The sequence below is a fragment of the Somniosus microcephalus genome, unplaced genomic scaffold (assembly GCF_052327205.1).
Source record: "Somniosus microcephalus isolate GS21.2 unplaced genomic scaffold, FLI_Smic_1.0 unresolved_chr1, whole genome shotgun sequence".
NCBI classification, from domain to species: Eukaryota; Metazoa; Chordata; class Chondrichthyes; order Squaliformes; family Somniosidae; genus Somniosus; species Somniosus microcephalus.
In genome coordinates this window covers 136,473,816-136,482,166 of record NW_028225179.1, presented here as the reverse complement: position 1 = coordinate 136,482,166, position 8,351 = coordinate 136,473,816, and the positions used below count along the sequence as shown (strand labels likewise).

General features: G+C 46.6%; 1 long non-coding RNA gene across 1 annotated transcript; it reads left to right on the top strand.

Moving 5' to 3' along the window:
• The first annotated feature begins 755 nt into the window (after positions 1 to 755).
• Positions 756 to 4,517, top strand: LOC147095970 (uncharacterized). The gene is made up of 2 exons (XR_015074841.1): positions 756 to 2,795; positions 4,161 to 4,517. It is a non-coding gene; the product is annotated as an uncharacterized LOC147095970 (long non-coding RNA).
• Positions 4,518 to 8,351: the final 3,834 nt, after the last annotated feature.

The window sequence follows — 8,351 nt, the reverse complement described above, 5'->3', positions numbered from 1 at the left end:
TCCGTGACCTTCTGCACCTGGTCTTCCCTGATGGTCACCCCTCCAGGTACTAACCAGGCCTGGCTCTGCTTAGCTTCCAAGCCTTGCCAGTGACCCTGTCCCTAGTCCCAGGAACAGGAAAATATTTCCCATTAACCTTATGAAAGGTTTTTGATGAGAGTCGACAGAGTGTTTCCACTTGTGGGGAAGAACAAAACCAGAATCTGTCAATATAAGATAGTCACCAAGAAATCAACTTGATAATTCAGCAGAAACTTATTTACCCAGAGGGTGGTGAGAATGTGCAACTTGCTAGCACAAGGAGTGGTTGAGGCGAATAGACTAGATGCATTTAAGGGGAAGTTGGATAAATAGATGGAGAAGGGAATAGAGGGTTACACTGATAGTTAGATGAGGAAAGACGGGAGGAGACTCGAGTGGAGCATTCTCTAGTAGTCGGGCCGAATGGCCTGTTCTGTGCCGTATATTCTATGAAACTAGATTTCACCTTGTTTGACTCCACAGCCTCGAAGATCTCTCCCTACCAAGAAGGACGTGGCCAAGAGACTCTTCCTGCTTCTGGTTTCCATAGTTATCCTCCAGGTGTACAGTGCTACAGAGCCGGGCGAAGATGAGCCAGGTCTGGTCTCTGAGGGACTGGAAACGAGGAGTGAACTCTCCATTCCTCCTGAGGCATTTTGGATGCGGGCTTCTGCCGCCCTCCCCGCGTTCACCTCCCCACAAGGAGCTTGCGCGAATTCCACGGTTCTTTCGATCTGACGTCCGACCTCGCACGGGTGCTGGAGGGGCAGATTTCCAACTGAGCCGAAGTTGGCGGGCGAGAAAGGGGCGGTTTCAGTCGCGGGCGGCCACTGCGCCCCTGTTTAACACCCGGCCGGCGAGTTGAAAATCTACCCGGGTCTCCTCCACCCGTCGCAGAATTTCGACCGCTGTCGCGAAGCGGACGCAGCGATTTTGAGCATTGGGGTTGGGTCGAGCGGCTCGTGCTCACGACCCCTGGCGTGGCCAAGATCTGACTGGCATATTTCGCCGCACTTTCTCGGTGGTTCACAGCCCACAGCAGCTTCTCGCTGGGCGAGTAGGTTCATTCACGCCCGGGAGTGATGAGGGCAGACTGGCGCCCATGTCGAGACTGCAAATGATCTCAAATAGGGCGGAGTGTACTGCCTTCTGGAGTTAATCTTGACTTGCCAACCAACTTACATTATAATGAAGAATTTTATTGAATTCTGATAGCTAGCACAAGTGTAGGATATTTATTTATTCATATTTAGCATATTTTTGACTTGAAATACTTTAAATTGTGTAATATTTTGGCCGTTTATATTTGAGCAGGGGCAATTTTTCAAGCATTTTGGTTCCATGGGGTGAGATCAGCTGAAAAAATTCAAACTATTTAAGATTGTGTAATACTGTACTGGTGGTGCATAATCCGGAAGCTGCAGCACATTGCTTGGGAAGGAACTAAATCTACAAGGCGGAGGGGGAAACAAGGCTTCCATCTTCACTCCATGGTTGTATGAAAGGGGTTTTCCCAACCGATTAGCACCCAGGTAGAGGAAACAATTAAGAGGGACAAGGAAGAGTTCTATAAAAGGGTGGTTGTTCCCCCATCCCCATCCAAATTATTGCCCAGGTGATGACTTATGGAAAATCTATTCCAATATTTTAACGTGAATTCCTTCAAAGTATCTATGGTTAAAAGGGGTTGATCAGCTGGAACCTCAGACCGCGGAACTAGACGAAGCTGCATTCTATCTTGAGGTCTCTCCTTGGATGGAAGCTAGCGTGTTCCCGCTATCGGTAGCGACTGTGCTTCCTGCTGAGCTGCAGTCCGCTGACGTCGAGGGTTCTGGGTTTTTACTGGGGTTAGCCCTAACTTTGCACGTCAGTGCTGCGATGGAGATAATTGTGGTTTTTTTTTCATAATCCAGAAGGTTTAGTGTTAATTCATCAGTGATTTATTTAGATGCATTGTCATATTTAACTCTTTATTTTTGGATGGCCTATTTATTGTATTTAAAATCTTTTATTTTGTATTTAAATTTTAAAGGGCCAGAATTTACTGTAAAAATAACGGTGATGTTAATGGTGCTCACCGTTTATGCGCAGGTCGGACAGTAACTTAAGGCGAGCGGAGGTGCGCAGTGAAATGCGGAAATCCGCAAGTGGGCTGTCCGAGATGCGCCGCTCCTCCGTAAGCTGCCGAAAATTGAATCTCGCCGTCTGATTTGCCGTTCAAATGCATCGATCGGCATGACGTTTCTGCATTTGCATGGTAGATACAGACTAACCTAGCCACAAAGTTAGGGCTTGTCCATTTCAGTCTAAGTACCCTTTTTGAGTCTTCATTACCGTCAGACAACCTCTTTGGAACTGAAAATTAACTTTTTTTAAACGACATTTCAACAACAATTAAAGGAATGAAACTGTAGATTTAAAAAAAAATGTAAATAACATTTCATTTTACTTTTTCTTTGTCTCTTTTTTGCTCTCTCTCTCTCTCAATACAATCTTTCTTTACAGAAGCAAAATACTGCAGATGTTGGAAATCTGAAATGAAACAGAAAATGCTGGAAATACTCAGCAGGTCAGGCAGCATCTGTGGAGAGAGAAACAGTTAACGTTTCAGGTCGATGACCCTTCGTCAGAACTGGAAAAAGCTGGAGATGGAACAGGTTTTTAAGCAAGTGTGGGGGAGGGGAGGAAAGAACAAAGCGGAAGGTCTGTGATAGGATGGAAGACAGGAGAGATTAAGAGACAAAAGGGATGCTGGTGCAAGGCAACAGGAGATGGTAATGAGACAAGTTAAGAAACAAAAGATGGCTCTAGATGAAGTGTAAATGGCAGAATGAAAGACAGCTACCATGTGAGAGGAAAAAAAGATAGGGTCAGAGGTTATGGTCTGAAATTGTTGAACTCGATGTTGAGTCCAGAAGACTGTAAAGTGCCTAATCGAAAGATGAGGTGCTGTTCCTTGAGCTTACGTTGAGCTTTATTGGAACAGTGTAAGAGGCTGAGGTCAGAGTGGGAGTGGAGCGGAGAATTAAAGTGACAGGCGACCGGAAGCTCGTGGTCACCCTTACGGGCTGAACGGAGGTGTTCCGCAAAGCGGACACCCAATCTGCGTTTGGTCTCCCCAATGTAGAGGAGATGGCATCGTGAGCAGCGAATACAGTATACTAAATTGCAAGAAGTACAAGTAAATCGCTGTTTCACCTGGAAGGGGTGTTTGGGGCCCTGGACAGTGGGAAGGGAGGAGGTAAAAGGGTAGGTGTTGCATCTCCCCCTGGCACCTTCCCGTGCAAGCACAGAAGGGGTGCTGGGGGTGATAGAGGAGTGGACTAGGGTGTCCCAGGGGAGCAGTCCCTTCGGAATGCTGAAAGGGGAGGGGAAGATGTGGGGATCACGTTGGAGGTGGCGGAGGATGATGCGTTGAATGTGGAGGCTGGTGGGGTGAAAAGTGAGGACAAGGGGAATCCTATTGTGGTTCCAGGAGGGAGGGGAATCCTCGGTTGAGGAAAAAGGAAGACATGTCAGAAACACTAGTATGGAAGGTGGCATTGTCGGAGCAGATGAGACGGAGAAACTGGGAGAATGGAATAGAGTCCTTGCAGAAAGCGGGATGGAAGGAAGTGTAGTCCAGGTAGCTGTGGGACTCTGGGCTTATAGTGAATGTTTGTCAATAGCTGATCACCAGAGATGGAAACGGGGAAGTCGAGGAAGGGAAGAGTCGGAGATGGACCATGTGAAGGTGAGGGAAGGGTGGAAATTGGAAACCATCTTTCTTTCCTTCTCCATTTTGCTTTCTGTACCTGATTTGACATTGAATTTATTACTCTAACTTTCACTTCCTGGTTCAGGCTCTGCGCTGCTCAGTAACCATTCTTCAATCTGATTGGTTAAGGGGCTACAGTTGCTTGCCCTGTTCACACAGGTCCCTGATGCCCTGTAGAGGGCGGTGCGCTACACAGCTTTGATGTCCCACTTGCCCGGTTACAGTAAATTCTGACCCATAATGCGGTTGACAGATGTGATTTCCGAGGGTAGGAATTCCCAGTGGTGAAGTTCATCTCTAAGTGCTTATACTATCTTACGCTGTGTGCCTTACCTGGCTTTAACACGCCTATTTTAAAATGTCTTAAATGTTGTTTCCCTAGATTACGACAGTCACTGCAATTTGAAAGTACTTCATCGGCTGTGAAGAGCTTTGGGACATCCTGAGGTTGTAAAAGCTACAATATAAATGCTTGGGTTTTGTTTCCCATACACAGGGGTGCAGTACAAGCACATGGAGCATTCCTGCATGAATTTTACCAAGCCGAATTTCTCTCCAGTTTGATGCTGGTGTCTGTGGGCCCTAGGGGGGTTGGAGATTGAAATATTTGAGTTGATGTATTGCCTTTTCACACGATTGTTATGTATAAAGTGGCTTCACACGAGTGGAGTGACGTGACTTCAAGAAAGAATGTTGTGATGCAATAAAAACTTTTATTTATTAAAATAGCCAACAGTTATCCATTGGATGTATCTTTTTTTGGCCAGGAGATTTTCCTCTTTGGTTTCGTCAGTTGTTTTTAAAAATAGAGTCAGACTGTGAAAACATTCGAGTCATTAACCCATTGCTTGTTATAACTGAGCTGATAACTATGCACTGAATAGCCCAAATGACTCGCAAAACACACAACTCTCACCAGCATTAACCATTCAATGGCGGCTTTTTATTAAAAGAGAACGCTGGCGATCTGACATTGAAAACCGTGCTGGAAATACAAAGCGGGGTAAAAGTTCGACTGGGGCGACAGTACCTGGGCTGCCTGTTCTAGTCCCTGCCCAATATTCAGATCAATGGAGCTAAATATCGGGCTGGGTGGGTAACGGGTGGCTGGTGAGCTATTACCCAAGATGCATTTCTACCCCCCCCCCCCCCCCCCCACAGCAGGTGTGTCACGGTGTAAAAGGACAGGGACATTTAGAGTGTGGACCCAATTGTTAAACCCTTTCTGCGAATTGAGTGATTTTATATAATGTATAAACTGAATCGAAAGGGAGGAAAAAAACTGCTATCGCATATGCACAGTTAACAGAAGCTGTTTATTTACAGAATTTTTAATTTTACCTCTTGTTTGAGCCTGGGTGATTGTGCTGGGTTATCAGTCACCTTTGACCCCCTTTTGAATGGGCAATAGATTTATGACAACTACTCGCGTTGATATCTCCGCTTTCTAAATGTCGAAAAAGGTCTGGGGCTGTTTCACAGAGGCATAGTCGGACAAAAATGGTGCTAAGACAAAGGATCTATTAGGCAAGGTGACGAAAAGCTCGGCATCAGCCGTGGCTCAGTGGGTAGCATCCTTGTCTCTAGTCAGAAGGTTGTGGGTTCAAGTCCCACTCCAAAGACTTAAGCACAAAAATCTAGGCTGACACTCCCAGTGCAGTGGTGAGAGAGCGCTGAAATATCAGAGGAGGCGTCTTTCGGATGAAACGTTAAACCGAGGTGCCCTCTAACCTCTCAGGTGAATGTAAAAGATCCCGCGGCACTATTTCGAAGAAGAACAATGGAGTTATCCCCGGTGTCCTGAGCCAATATTTATCCGTCAATCAACATCATTAAAAAGAAACCGATGATGTGGTCATTATCGCATTGCTGTTTGTGGGAGCTTGCTGTGTGCAAATTGGCTGCCGTGTTTCCCACAATACAACAGTGACTACACTCCAAAAGTACTTCGTTGGCTGCAAAGCACTTTGGGGCAGCCTGCGGTTGTGATAAGGCGCTACATGAACACAAGACTTCATTTTTGAACGAGATGGCTTTTAAGGAGGGTCTTAAAGCAGGAGAGCAAGGTGGAGGTGTTCAGGCGGGGAATTCCAGAGCCTGGGGCCTAGACAGCTGAAGGCATAGCCGCCAATGGTAGGGCGAAGGGAGAGAGGCATGCACATGCGGCCAGAGTCAGAGGAATGGGGAGGTTGGGGAGGGGAAGAGTATAAAGCTACAGGAGTCATAGAATCATAACGGCACAGAAGGAGGCCATTCGCCCATCGAGTCCGTGCTGACTCTCTGTAGAGCAATCCAGTCAGTCCCATTGCCCCGCTCTATCCCCGTAGCCCTGCAAGTTTATTTCCCTCAAGTGCCTATCCAGTTTCCTCTTGAAAACATTGAGTGTCTCCGCTTCCACCACTTCCGTCGGCAGCGAGTTCCAGGTCCTCACCACTCGCTGCATAAAAATGTTTTTCCTCACGTTCCCCCCTGAATCTCTTGCCCAAAACCCTAAATCTGTGTCCCCTAGTCCTTGTACCATCAACTAGTGGGAACAGCCTATCCCCATCTAGCCTATCCAAACCCGTCATAATCTTGTACACCTCTATCAAATCATCCCTCAATCTCCTTTGCTCTAATGAAAACAAATCCAGCTTCTCCAACATGTCCTTGTATCTAAGATCCCCCATCCCCGGAATCATTCTGGTAAATCTCCTCTGCACCCTCTCAAGGGCCTTCACATCCTTCCTAAAGTGTGGTGACCAGAACTGGATGCAATACTCCAGTTGTGGCCTAACCAGCGCTTTATAAAGGTTCAGCATAACTTCTCTACTTTTGAACTCAATACCTCTATTTATGAAGCCCAAGTTCCCATATGCTTTGCTAACTACTCTCTCAATATGTCCTGCCACCTTCAGGGACCTATGCACATTAACTCCCAGGTCCCTCTGTCCCTGCACATAGAAACATAGAAGATAGGAGCAGTAGTAGGCCATTCGGCCCCTCGAGCCTGCTCCGCCATTTAATGAGATCATGGCTGATCATCAAATTCAGTACCCTGTCCTTGCTTTCTCCCCATATCCCTTGATCCCTTTAGCCTTAAGAAATATATCTAACTCCTTGAATACATTTAATGAATTGGCCTCAACTGCCTTTTGTGGTAAAGAATTCCACAGGTTCACCACTCTCTGGGTGAAGAAATTCCTCCTCATTTCTGTCCTAAATGGCTTACCCCTTATCTTTAGACTGTGACCCCTGGTTCTGGACTCCCCTGCCATCGGGAACATCCTTCCTGCATCGAGTCTGTCTAGTCCTGTTAGAATTTTATACGTTTCAATGAGATCCCCTCTCATTCTTCTAAACTCCAGTGAGTATGAGCCCAATCGACCCAATCTCTCCTCATACGTCATTCCTGCCATCCCAGGTATAAGTCTGGTGAATCTTCACTGCACTCCCTCCATGGCAAGAACATCCTTCCTCAGATAAGGTGACCAAAACTGCACACAATACTCAAGGTGTGGTCTCACCAAGGCCCTGTACAACTGCAGCAAGATATCCTTGCTCCTGTACTCGAATCCTCTTGCTATGAAGGCCAACATACCATTTGCCTTCTTAACCACCTGCAGCACCTGCATGCTTACCTTCAGCGACTGGCGCACAAGGACACCCAGGTCTCGTTGCACTTCCCCTTCTCCCAATCTATTGCCGTTCAGATAATAATCTGCCTTCCTGTTTTTGTCACCAAAGTGGATAAGCTCGCATTTATCCACATTATATTGCATCTGCCATGCTTCTGCCCAATCACCCAAACTGTCCAAATCATCCTGGAGTTTCTCGGCATCCTCCTCACAGCACACATGCCCACCCAGCTTTGTGTCGTCTGCAAACTTGGAGATATTACATCTAGTTCCCTTGTCTAGATCATTAATATATATTGTGAATAGCTGGGGTCCAAGGACCGATCCCTGCGGTACCCCACTAGTCACTGCCTGCCACTCGGAAAAAGACCCGTTTATTCCAACTCTTTGCTTTCTGTCTGCCAACCAGTTCTCTATCCAAGTCAATACCTTGCCCCCAATCCCATGTGCCTTAACTTTACACGCTAATCTCTTATGCGGGACCTTATCGAAAGCCTTCTGAAAGTCCAAATACTGTTCCAGATTCCATCGAATGTTGGAAGATGATCAGCAATGCACCTACTATTTCTAGGGCCACTTCCTTAAGTGCCCTAGGATGTAGATTATCAGGCCCTGGGGATTTATCGGCCTTCAATCCCGTCAATTTCCCTGCAATCCCGTCAATTTCACTGCATTATATGTGTTAATGTAGTGGCTTTCAACCTTGCGTGGGGAACTCCCTGTAACCAGTGACATTCTTAGGGATGCGATCCTAGGTTTCCTGGTCCTAACCTCCGAAAGACTGCCAGCTGTCCCAAAAGTAACTCCTATCACTGGTGATGTTAGGGCACAACGGCAATAACCTAACTCCACAAACTTAACCCATGTAATGCTCGCCTACAGAACAGAATTCCAAGGACCACTGTTCAACAACAACGTACATTTAATTAGCGCCTTTAATGTAGTAAAACGTCCCA